The sequence below is a fragment of the Nanorana parkeri genome, unplaced genomic scaffold, assembly GCF_000935625.1.
Source record: "Nanorana parkeri isolate BGI_ZX_2015 unplaced genomic scaffold, ASM93562v1 scaffold261, whole genome shotgun sequence".
In the NCBI taxonomy this organism is placed as follows: Eukaryota; Metazoa; Chordata; class Amphibia; order Anura; family Dicroglossidae; genus Nanorana; species Nanorana parkeri.
In genome coordinates this window covers 246,795-260,035 of record NW_017306529.1, presented here as the reverse complement: position 1 = coordinate 260,035, position 13,241 = coordinate 246,795, and the positions used below count along the sequence as shown (strand labels likewise).

Genomic DNA, 13,241 nt, shown 5'->3' with positions numbered 1-13,241 from the left:
CAGACTACAACACAGCGATGATGCTATTTTTACAAGATATCTGGCTATACAAAGGCACATGAAGTGGATGTATATCCTTTGTGGCTATTGAATATATTTAAATGAAAGCTTTTGTGCCCAGAGTTGAGCTTTAAATTGTATTACCAAAAACAAAATGCATATTTGAGAAGACTCAGATGGTAGCTACCTTTCTTGACTTTTTGGAATTATCATTAATTTAGGGACGGCTTCTACCAGATACTTCTGAGACATGTATTTAGCTTGAAAGATGATTCCATTTAAGAGCAATTTTGTATGCATTAGTCTTATGTTGTCTTTGTTGTACAGGTGTCTTTTAAGCCTGCTAAGAGGCTTATAATACGCAAATTACAGCATGAAGCCTGTAGAAAATAATAGACCTTTTAACTTCTGAATATGCAATAGTCACTCTCCAGATTTTACTAGTATGTTTTAACACGAAGAATGTGGCTTAAAGCTGAACTGCTAGCAAACAATGAATACACTGATTTAAATAAGTTTATGAAAGTCATTTGAACGTCCAAAGGCATTGTAATCTTCATCCAGTCCTGAGATTATGGAGGCTGGCCAGACAGCCAAGGCAAGTTGGTTGACATGACTCTTTTTTTCCATGCTACAGTTAAGCAACATGGCAAGGTAGGTGACTTGCCTGCGATTGGGTAGTGAAGAAGCAGGAACAGACTGATAAGTCATCTTTCCTTTTTCCTCCTGTCAGCATTTCTCATCCCATTTGATTGTAGCAGAATTGGGTTAGCTCATATTTCTGGCTCTTTGTGCGACTATAAAGAAATTACAAGAGGCTGATATCAGGACAGATTCAGGGTACATACACGTTTCATTTCAATTTGATTTACTTTTATTATTGAATACACAACTCCATTTAAATGGTCTTTTTCTGCCTAAAGTTTAGCTTTAATATTGAAAAAGATTCTGTCACAATAGGGAATGAATATGCAATAATTGATGTCTTCAAGAGATTTCTCTATTGCCTGTAGCTTTCCAAAATTATATATGGATTTTGCATTTTTCCTATTGCTTCACTGATATCCCTTAGGACAGTGGTGGACTACAGAGGCTACAAACCTAATACAGGAGATGGTCAGAGAGTACAAGCATGGTATAAAACATGGCCAGAGACTGCAGGCATGCTTTGTGGAAATGGTCAGACTGTAGGCATGCTATGCCAATTGGGGACTGGGCACCTTCTTAAGACAGTCAGTGATTGGAGATGCATTACATGTGTGCCAGAGATCACTTCTGTTTACAGCCCTTTCACAAATCAATACCTCAATATTTGCGCTTGCTACAGCCCCCTTATAAATGACCTGTGCCACATGTAATATTTCTCTCAGCAAGATCCAAAGATCAGAGGGAAAAAAAATCATAAAAAGAAAAGAGGAAGCACTGTAAAAGAGTAAGGTAGTGTAAGAGTGATTAAACCATTGAATTACTAGAACCCAGTATAAAGAATCTTTTCCTTCACTATCTTGAGTAACAAACACAACTAGTGTCTGCTGAGGACCCAAGGGTCGCTTAAGTGCCAAAGGGAATATGTAGGCGTCTAATACTGACCTATTTAACAAATGACTAATTAGCTGCCTTGCTTTGAATCGCTGACCAGAAAATGATATGCAGATAAGGACTTCCAAGCAATCTCAGAATGTCTTGAACTACATACTTCTGTGCTGGTGACTCAAAGTATTTATGCTGGTGGGTCGGAAAAACCATGCAACTTGCTTTTGTAATTTGCAAGATGTTTCATGTACTTGAGAAAAGTAGGTCACTATGAGGTATAAACTCTTGTGATTGCTGGTTCTGGTCCTCCAGCTCCCTTGCCCCACTTAGAGAAGCTCTCCTGGTTTCCTGGAATACCTTTTTTGTTTATAATAGAGGCTGCATTTAAGTTTTTGGTGTGCCGCCATCCTTAATGCACCCTTTGGGCAAAGATTTGTGGAGCAACCTGCAGCACCGCTGCATTTTCGCCTCCCTTGCCTTACTATTGGTCCATTATTCTGAGCGATCTTAACAAGCCATCAGGCCCTTTTTACACGGGCTGATCAGAAGAGGATCTGTGCAGGTATCCTCTAATGATCACAGCAGTACGGAGCTGATGTCACCGCTGTGACATGTGTCTGTACAATTTTTTTCTCAACCTTGCGATGCAGGAAAAAACAAACTGCTGGACCCCATGTTGGTCTATGGGTAATCTGATGTAAACAGACATGTTTGTTTACATTGGATTACCCCTGGTATGGCACAATCTGGTCTGGCGAAAAGGATCTCTGATCACTCTGTTTCTCTGGACCCAGCCAGAGGCAGGGGCAACCAGGTGTGAGTCCATGGGCAGTCCGTTTACACACGACTGCCCATAGACTTACTTTGGACATCCGATCGGGTCCGCCTGAAAAACTGACAAGTGGACCCGATCAGACCCCCCGTGTGAAAGGGGCCTAATAAAACCAGAAAAAAAAAACCACAAAACTATTTTTTTTCATCATTGGCACACCCCACTTTTTTCTGGGAATTCAGGACACACTGCCACAGAGCATATGCATACAAACTGGAAGCATCTATTGTGTACTTGATGTTTTGTTTTATCCAACCTCATACTCAGTCTAAGGTGTTAACGCTGAACTCCAGGCATATATAAAAACCACCAATTAATGCAGATAGTTCTTTCATTCAGGGCTGAACAGGTCCCGAGACCCAAGCTGCCAATTGTCTTTAAAATTACAACTGGTGCCTAACTTGACGTTTTCTCTAGTTGTCAGTGGAGATGGCTCCTAAAAAAAAAGAAACCTGCCGGCTCCTGGAGTGCACAGACTGGTTTCTGAATTCCATATTAATTTGTCCACCCCTATGCGCTACGGATACACATTTACTATACCCTGAAGTGTCGCATGAAAATTATTATTTCGGTTGAGAAATTTGTTAGTGCATATAAAAAGATCTTTCATACGGAAGTTTTTTTTTTATCCAAGGAATCAACCAAGTCTGGCCAGAACGGTCTTGAATCTATGGGTAATGTAAGAAAGCATAGTGTCTACATACTACCCTTTAAGTTTCATTCCTACAAAAGATGCAGCATTCCTCATATTTGAACAGATTTCATTGTGGCCATATTTTCTGCTTTGCAGTTTTTATGCTCGCAGGTAATAAAAAGAGATGAGATTGGCTTCTTGGGAATCTTCTGTTAAGTGGAGATAAATGGTTTGAGCCGGTTTCGGAATGACTTTACAGTATGGAAGACATGGCTTTATAGGATATTGCACTGCTTCCGCTGACATTAACATTAAATTTTTTTTTTTTCTTTGTGCCTCCAATAAGATGTTAATACTGAACTGTCCTTGTTCTTAGTTACTTTGTCACTATCTCACATTGCCTTGCTTGTTTCTCAAAATTTTAGAAGCGTAAAGAGCAAATGAAACCTAAATTAATAGAGGTCTGCATCAGCTTTTCCATCCTGCCCATTCTAGAGGCAGGTGGATATCTATGAGACATGGCGGTTTTATTGCGCTTTTACATGGTGCAGTTGTTTCTGCTTGAAATCTGATTTGTAACCTTGTTCAGATGTACTCTAGTCACAATTGATCTTGCAGTACAGCTTTTTTTTTCCTGGCATTATCCTTGGAGCAAGTTAAGTTCTCTTGTGCTTGTTTCTCAGCCCATGGTTGCCTATTTATATTGTTTGTATCACTGTCCTAGATACTCTTATTCAGTGTGAATTTTTCATGAATTGTGTTTGTGCACCCCTCCGGCTCCTTGAAATCCATTTACTATTCCTCCTGCTTCCTAATTTAAGGAATAATCTTGCCTTATAAAAATCAACCGTGACACCAACCTATCTGAAATAGGTTTTCAGCATATACATTATTCATAGGCGCAGGAGATGCCTATTCTAAATCGAAAGTATTACTAATTGCTGAAAATGTTTGTCACAAGGCACCCAATTATCTTTAGCTAGCTATGTGAAATGGCTGTCTTGCCCCTTTTGTTACCCATTACTTTGTGGTAGAATAGGGATGATCTATTTGGACATATATTGCTGCCACAGTATGATACGGTATGTTCAATTTATTGAAATAATTTAAAGTGAAATGGCAGGTAAACAGCTAATACACAGTTGAAATTCAGAAATGATTACGGTTTTACCTGCCAATAGAATCCTAATGCTGTACAGACCGTGGTTTACACACATTTTCCATGCTGCATACCAAAACAGAAGATGCAAGTAGCTCCTTGTTAAAGGATAACTATGAGGTGAGTGATTTTCACTCAGCCTCATAGTTCTAGCCGACCTGTGACAATGAAACTGACACAGGTCGGCTCAGTAGATCGGGAAGTGAGCCAACACATACCGGCGTTCGCTCACTTCTCGATCCTGTCACGGCTCTCTGCTGTGACGGGAGGGGCTGGATTCCCCCCTCCCTGCTCCGACCCTCCAGCGCTGACTGGCGGGATGGACGGGGGAGGGGGCGGGTACAGCTGGCTCTGCCTCCTAGATAGGCAGAGCCGGCTGTCACTCACGCAGCTGGGCGGATCCTGACGGTGCACCTTATTAGGAGGAGTAGGCTACCTCCAGGTACACCTGCATGCAATCTATCGACTTCATTAATATGCTCACACTTGGAGACTCAGATACATAGAGTTAGGACCACACTTTGCAGAGGTGCCTTGGCGCGGCAGTGTGGCTTCTACATATTTTTGGCCAAAAGTTTGTGCAACTAAAACCTCTGATTTTAACGCATACTGTTGACAGGGCTACTTGTTTGGTTGCAGGCTGGCTGGCAGGTTGGGGCTGGGGAATTTTTGTGTTTTGTATTGTTGTAAGCCTTCCCATTGTGCTCCCTGCTATAAAGGCTGGTTATGGATTCATGCATGTACCACTTTTTTCTAGTTTTTCTTTTTCTCTCTTGCACGTCTTGACCTGCCTCCCGGCTTCCTGATTGGCTAGGAAGCCACCTTCATGCTGACTAAGGACACTGTGAGGCAGGCTCACTCGCAATGTCATGAGGGAGCGTGAAGCCAGTGTTCTATCGCAGGAACACCAGCTTCCTGATTAGCTGGCCCATAGTACCTCAGGATGCCTGTATCGGTATTTGGTATCAGCGAGTACCAAAAAAAAAAAGGAAATCGATATTCTGCCGAAAAAAAACGGTATTGGTGCATCCCTAGTTGTAACATTGCTAGACATCGTTGCTTAATGTTGCCATCTAGAAGACATTAGCTGCATGGCAAAATGCTGTGTTTTTATGTGCCGCTTGTGTGAACCAAGTCCTAATCGGCTTCATCACCCTGGTCTAGTAAGCAGGTAAGCTGACCCAGGAAGCATTAATGCTAAACTTACTAACAGAACATTGTTTATCGCAAGAATGGCTTCCCAATAGACTTGAAGGCTCTCTTCACACATGAGCGATTTTATACATGTGGGATCGCGCTAAACGTAAAAAAAATGCATTGCAATGTGCATTGTTCAGACTAATGCAGCGGCCGAGCGGTACGAAACCGCGCGTCCCGCAAAATAGTCGAAGCGCGATTTAATAGCGGGATTCCGCACTATATAGCCGGAAACGTGCGTAATCTGCGCATGTGTTAACGTTTGTCCACTTTCATTCCGCACGGTTTTCTGTACAAAAAAAACTTGGAGAATGCTACCGCTATGTGTCATTGGAGCCTTATGGGGCTTCATCCTGAGATGGAAGACACTCTGAAAACAGTCCATGCTTAGGTACTTTCTGTACACAGATGATTTAATAGCAGGATGTAAACAGTGGAGGCCGTAGCCATTATTTTGAGGTTAGTATGCAGTAATTTAGTTCCTTTAAACCGCAAATCTGGGCTTGATGTATTTATTATATATAGCGCCAGGAATTTTATACAGCGATTTACATAGTGAACATTCACAATCTTTGCCCTCAAGGAGCTTGTAATCTAAGATCCCTACCTCATATGCATACAGACTATGGCCGGTTTAGACAGGAGCCAGTTAATCTATCAGCATGTCTTTGGAGTGTGGGAGGAAACAGATGCAAGCAGAGGGAAACTCCATGCATATTGTCCTGACTGGATTTCGAACCAGGGAGTCCTAGTACTGGAAGGCAGAAGTGCTAACCACTAAGCTACTGTGTTGCCCCATAATAGTGATATAGCTATATACAGCATTAATCTGCTTTTATACATATACAATGTATAATTTTGTAGAAATTCTTTAGAACTTTAAATCACAAGGTATCTGCATGTCCCCTTCCATCACAAATGCATAAACCTTTGTGCTGCATAAGAGTAGTGCTGTGTTGTAGGGTGAAATGTCCTGTTGCATACTTTGCAAATTACAAGCACAGCTTACAACCCACAAATTGGTCACAGGAAATTACTTTATCAACACTGTGACTGTAGTTTCCTTAAAAGAAATGAAACATACAAAACATGCACTGCAAATGCTTGAAAATGCACTGTGACATGGGAGGTGGTGGACTCTCCCCCATACCCACAAGCACTGGGTATTTTGCCCAAACCGAGACAGACGTAGGAGCAGAGAGACATTGCAGGAGAGATGAGCACCAGTGGGTGGTGGTGGAGGGCACTTTCAGTGGAGGAAAGATTGGAGGGTAATCACTGGAGTTACTGTCACTTTGCCTTGATTGTGCAAGATGATAGTGTCTCTTCAAAACATAGGCTTGAAAGCCTCAAATTCCAGAAACCCTCTTTTTATTAGTGTCTATACTGCTACTAAAACTGAAATGCTTCGGTCACCGTACACAATAGCGCTGGGTACTGTTTACCAAATGATGCCGATATTAAAAAGACTTCTTGTTTTGCTAATAATTCACCCATAGTATGTTTTAATCTATGGAAATAACCTTTAAGACCAAACCTTTGTCTGTAAATGGTAATGGAGTTGAAATTCTTTATCACTGTCAACATTTTGCTCTCGATATAACATTTAATATGAAAATGGTCAATACGGAGGCAGAGAAAAGTGTCATTTCCTGACCGTAATAAAAATGCCCCCACTTAATGCCGAGCTTCCATTTCAAATTGTATTTTTTTTTTTTTAGCAAAATATAGTTAATGATTTTTTGGGCAATAATTTAATAAATCATGTAGCTGAGGAAAAGAAGTATTGCCATTTCAGAGCTCCTCAGGTGCTTCAGGCATTTAAGCTGGCAATTAGCCTTCAATTGTAAAGTAGAGCACTTTTTTTTTATATATATGTGAATAATATAAATTGTGTAGAATTTTAAATGCATCTTATATAGGTTCCTACAGTTCCATAAAACATGTGTACCTGAAATAAAAAGGCAATTCATGTAATTGGTGATATGTTTGTCCTGTTGATTGAGATTACACCCTATAGGTGTCCTCAGGCAGTGGTCAAATTGTGAATTTTCTGAGCGCTCGGGAGACACCTTAGCACCAGTGTTAAATCATAAGAGAGCAGTAACAATTGCTTGGTTTCCAGGCAAATCAGCTGCTGCAGATAAGGTACTGGTCTATACCAAATGCTTTGTTGTGCATTTTTAGGTGTGTATGTATATATGTGTATATATTTATTACACACGCATACATATACGTCTGTTTATAGCTAATGTCATGGGAGAATCAATTGCCCTGTGAGCTATGCTCTCCAATTAATAGCCATTGTTCTGTAGACTTGTCCTGGTTTCTTCCTATAGTTTGTGCAAAGGAAGTAATATGTGAATCTTTCACCTAGCCTGCTACCCATTTAAGTTTTTAATGAATGTAAAAGCTTATTATCATAGTTACTTGTCTGAACCATATTACATCGGCTAATGAAGCTTTTCCTGCCGCATCTGACCCATTTTTGAATGGCTAATGATGAGCACCATGGAGAAATGAAGCTTTAATGTTCATGGGGCCAGGGAAATCATTTGAGTACAGATCATTGAATTCTACTGCTTTAGGTGAAATGGTCCATGCTCTGTTAATCCTGCAAAGAAATTATTTGGGGATCCCCTGACACCCCTTCTAGCATTAAAGCTCTTTGTGTTCACTGCAGAACAGGTATAAAATTCATGGAAGTCACCTTTGCTTTAATGACCATTACTTTTCTTTCTGGCTTCTGCACTTTTCAATTATACTAAAAACCTGCTCAACATTTTAATAGCAGCGAGGCCACATCCATCACACTTTCCCCCTGGAACAAATTTTATAAATGTAAAATTGGGAATGACATTGGTCAGATGGCATACAGTATAAATATGTACAGCATGCAGCAAATAATGCATATGATTTCTGGAACATGATAAATATTAAAGCCATATTTGCCTTCATATATGGGCAAGTGCCAGGGTTTCCAACCCAGACTTTCTGTACAGGTGGCGGCTGCAGGCAAAAATTTGACAACCCCTGCTGCCATCATGGATTTAGACGTTCCAGCAAAGTCCACCAAGTGACACTGATCTGAAATTCTGTTCCATTTTTACTCATTTCCATCCTTTCATCATAGAGCCACACACTGCACACAACTGTAGAGTGCATGAGCTGTCATTGCTAAACTAGCATTAATTCCTCTCTAGTATTCGCACAATGCAAAGTGGTAGGTTCTCTTTAGGCCTGGTTCACACCTGGGCGTTTGACAGCGCGTTCCTACGCTCTGTAAAACGTTCAACATGTGAAAACCAATGATTGCCTATGGGCATGGTTCCCACCTGGGCGTTTTACAGTGCGTAGGAACGCGCTGCAAAACGCCCTACGCCCAAAGAAGTACAGGAGCTTCTTTGGGGCGTATTTGCCGCGCGTATCCATTGGGATACAGCCAGGTAGCCCTCGGAAACGCGCGCTTGTCGTGCGTTTTTTTACAGAGAATTGCAGTTAAAACGCGTGGCAAACGCGCAAATTTGATACGCCTAGATGTGAACCCAGCCTTAAAGCCAGCGCTGCCCCCTCCTGCTTTTTCCACAGCACTCCCCTGACTATTTTTTCCCCCTTTCACTGCAAATGCAAAATGCCCTGTAAAAGCTTTATGTTGGAAAGTGTTGAAATTTTATAGTGCAGCATCCAATCCACACCACACTTAAAGTGACATTAAACTCTCAGATTTTTTAACATAAAACAATACTGTAATGTGTGCCTTACTGTAATCCATGGTTGTTTCCCTTCTCTTTGATGCTCTTCCTTTTAAATCTGTATCTGTTCTCGTGCTTGGAGAGAACTTCCCTTTTCAGCAGACTGCCTTGTCTCACACGGTGTCTGTGTATCCGTTTGTATAGGCTGTAACCTGAGCCTGCACTACAGGAAGAGGCCCTGAGCTGAAAAGGGAAGTTCTCTCCAAGCATGAGAACAGATACAGATTTAAAAGGAAGAGCATTAAAGAGAAGGGAAACAACCATGAATTACAGTAAGGCACACATTACAGTATTGTTTTATGTTAAAAAATCTGAGGGTTTAATGTCACTTTAAGGTGCCCATACACCTTACGATAATCGTATGCGATTGACTTTTCGTACGACAATCGTGATGTGTGAATAGAGTGCCCGACTGATAGTACTGTACAATCGTACGACTTGTGACGGTCAAGCATGTTGAAAAAACTTTGGTCGATCGTACGAGGTTTGCATGGTTGGCGTTTCCGTCCGTCAAAAGTCGTACGATTAACACTGTGCATGCGCAAACGAAAATAATTACCGCAAGTCGTCCAGGTGGTTTTTTTTTAAATTACCGCTGATTGAACCTTTCGATCGAAAGGTGTATGGACACCTTAAGAGACCACACGACTACAATAAAGCCACTCCTCATGGCTGGTATTTTTTCCCAGAAAGTTGGCAGCCTTCTGCTAAGCATAGCAGAAGGCTGCCACGTTATGTTTGTGCAAAATACTGCCCATGTCTGGCTAATGGCATGGCCCAATCCTACTTATCCCTCGCTGGAATCTCAGTAAAATCCTTGAAACATGGTTCCTGCTGTTCTGCAGTTGTCTATTCAGTGCCTTCATGTGAAGCCATTCTAGGACTATTAACACCACCCATTATTTGACAGTGTATAGTGCTATTCTGTGACTTAATGCATACCAGTTCACATAACATACATGTAGTTCTTGGATTTGTGAGATAAGGGTTGTTAAGATAAGAGCCCCATGGGTTGTTGTCAGTCTAGGCTGAGTTAGCTGTCAGGCTATTCCAGAGATAGGGGGTTTGAACAAATGGGTCTTTCTTTAGAGGTGTAGCAGTCTTAGGGAAGAGATTGTGATCCACAGCTATCAATTTGGTTGGGGGGAGTTGGATGGCTTGGAAATGTCTGTTAAGTGGGTGTATGATTGCAACATGTGTATGACAGCATTTGACCCAGACATACATACATGTGCTCAACTTAAGATATCCAGGGTGCATTGCTTGGAATGTTTCCATACATTCTATGGTGGATTGTAATGCTTCGCCCCTCCCAAACAGAGCTCTGGCTTCTCCAAAATGCCAGTCAGATGAGCTGAAATTTGGACAGTTTTAGGGCTCTCTGTAGTGCCTTCATATCCAACTTTCAGGAAAAGCTAGTGTCCAATTAAAACAGTGATCTTTACAAAATGGTGACCATGGGTGGGACTGTTGGCTATCCTAGAATGGGCTATCTCGTTCTGGGAGCTTCAGCACTAGTTCAAGAATAGCATAGACAGAGTATGTGGAAATATAGCACATACCTCATTTTTATTTGTATATTTCCTACCTGTGGTATGTTGGCAGCTTCCATTTATGTGTATGCTAATGAAGTGTTAAAATCAGCCACACGACCGCTCTCTAATCATTCTGATTCCCCAGAGTGCAATGGCACGTTTCTGTGATTTTTGACCTTCTCTAAGCCATGTTTTCACTGGGTTGAGGGATGAGGTTAATTACCAATTTTAGATTTCACCCCAGTGTCTGCAAGATGTAAGCAATGCTAGGTACTCTGGGAGATGTATTTTATTTTAATAAAGTAAATTTCCTTATTTTTTTCATTACTTAGTAACATGTTCCCAGTGGACATGATGCAGTAAATCTTTGTTATGACTTTTTGAAGTGCAGTGGAGTAGTTAATCTGGTGTAAATGTAAATATACGTACATGGAAGTTTCCTTAATGAAGGCAAACAGTCAGAAAACCTTTCAGTTTTCCATTTTAAAGTGTATATTAACCCAACAGCAAACATGAAACTAATGCAGTCACTACATCTAAGAATTGGTAAGATATATATATTACCCATTTATATTGATTATATATATATATATATAATTATTTTTGCGGGGTGATGTGGCCAGCAGGTCTGTTATTCTTCAGTTTGAACAGGCAAAAGTGGTAGGTGGGGTTGAGACAATCCATTTAACCAGTGGCGACTCTAGGAACAATATATAGGGGGGGCACATAAGATACCACAGTCAGATTATGATAGAATGGTTAATTAATAGCATGATTAGAATAATAGATACATGAATAAGGATGGTTGAGAATGGGGGAGCGAATATTTGTCTCGACGTTTCGCGCTCAGAGGCGCTTCTTCAGGAGATGGAGAGAATCAATTTAGCAGGCTGACATGCGTGTATCCAAGATGACCCCAACCGGGCAGTACACCAAAACAGTCCTCCCAGGGGAGAGGGAGAGGAGCGAGGACCAAACCCTGCGCGGTACTGGGTACGGGTGGCTCGGAGGTGTTTGGAGGACATGAGTCCCTGTGCGTTTGTGGGGCCTCCATGTGAGGCAGTGTCTAGGTGAACAAGTGACCCAAATCCTGTGGTTCTTTGCTACATACAAGGCTTCCCTATTATTCTATGCCTCCCACCTCAAACTGCTCGACACAGGGTTCCTCTGAGCGCAAAACGTTGAGACGATATTCGCTTCCCCATTCTCAACCATCCTTATCTGCTATCCCCCCAGCCAGCCCCAGACACATCTCACTCACCTGCTGCTGTTCCCTCTCCCCCCCAGCTCCAGATCATTGCAGGCTTACCAGTGCAGTGACTTGACTTCACTTCACACTGCCACGAACAGCCATCAGGCTCTGCCACAAGCTCCGCGGCCGCCGCTGAGAAAAAAAACCCTTTCTGCACGTGGGCAGGAAGGTACCAAAGCATAGAATTGGACGGGGGTGTTGGGACGTACCAACTGTTCCGTACGATCGCGGCGGACCCTGCAAGGACACCTTGCCGATCCCTGGCGGGGGGGCACACGGGGGGGCAAGTGAAAACCTAGAGGGGGCAATTGCCCCCCCTTGCCCCCCTGTAGCGACCCCACTGCATTTAACACTTACAATGGTCAACTTTTATTTACTTATGTAGAACCTTTTTCCCTAAGGCCTCATTCAGATGGGGCGTACATGTCCGTGCGGCGTGCACGGTTATAAATGGGCCTATCCTGGAAGGCACAGGTGCTGCGTGTAATTGCGCTCCATAGAGTGGAGTAACCCTAAAGGTGCCCATACACCTGCCGATTATCATAAGATAATCGCGGGTGATCCCGCAATCGTACGATAATCAGCAGGTGTATGGAAGGCGTGCGACCGTTTCTACTGTAAGGTCGCACTTTTTGTCTCCCGAGCACGCTTGAAAACCCACCAAGAATCGTACGTTTTTTGGCGGGTTAGGGGCTCGGGAGACAAATGCCACACCAGCCGGTGTGCGCAAGCCCACACTCCCCGCTCAGCATTGGAATCATCAGAAGCCCCTCTCAGCAGGGTGGACTTGCGATGATCGCAAGGACGATCTGCCTGTTCAAGATGGGCAGATCGTACAGTACAAGCTTTTAATTACCTTACAATAATCTCAGGATGAAAGTCGTGCGATGGTTGTAAGGTGTATGGCAGCTTTAGACAGAAAGCGTGTTACTGTCCAGATCACCAGGTGGAAAAAAAGAAAACTAATGCAGTCTCTACATTTTTGGGTTTAACTATACTTTAAACTAATAAACTGGTTCTACAAAGTTACTGAATGTCTTTGCTGCTTGCTCAGTGTTTTATAATAGACTTAAAGCATTTAGTCATTCTGCCAAAGTCGGGTTCACACTTTTGTTTTCCTCTATGTTCCTGTATTGATTTTTTGCCTTTAGTGGAAATCCTGCTTTCTACCTTTACTCATTAGTACCTGCATAGCAATAGCCACATCTGCTGTCATGTCCTCGCACAGATGTGATAAAACGTGCCCTTTTTGTAAAATTTTTATTACACTGCTCTAGAGTGCACAATCAATCTTTGCTTCTTTTGTGCAGGTATTGTTTAACACACTGCATAATAACTACTAGAAGA

The 13,241-nt window shown here is 42.1% G+C and overlaps 1 protein-coding gene across 5 annotated transcripts in view; it reads left to right on the top strand.

Moving 5' to 3' along the window:
* The window catches only part of LOC108787438 (serine/threonine-protein phosphatase 2A 55 kDa regulatory subunit B beta isoform), a 285,509-nt gene that overhangs the window by 180,075 nt on the left and 92,193 nt on the right, over positions 1-13,241 (top strand). The gene's annotated exons all lie outside the window — the stretch shown is intronic.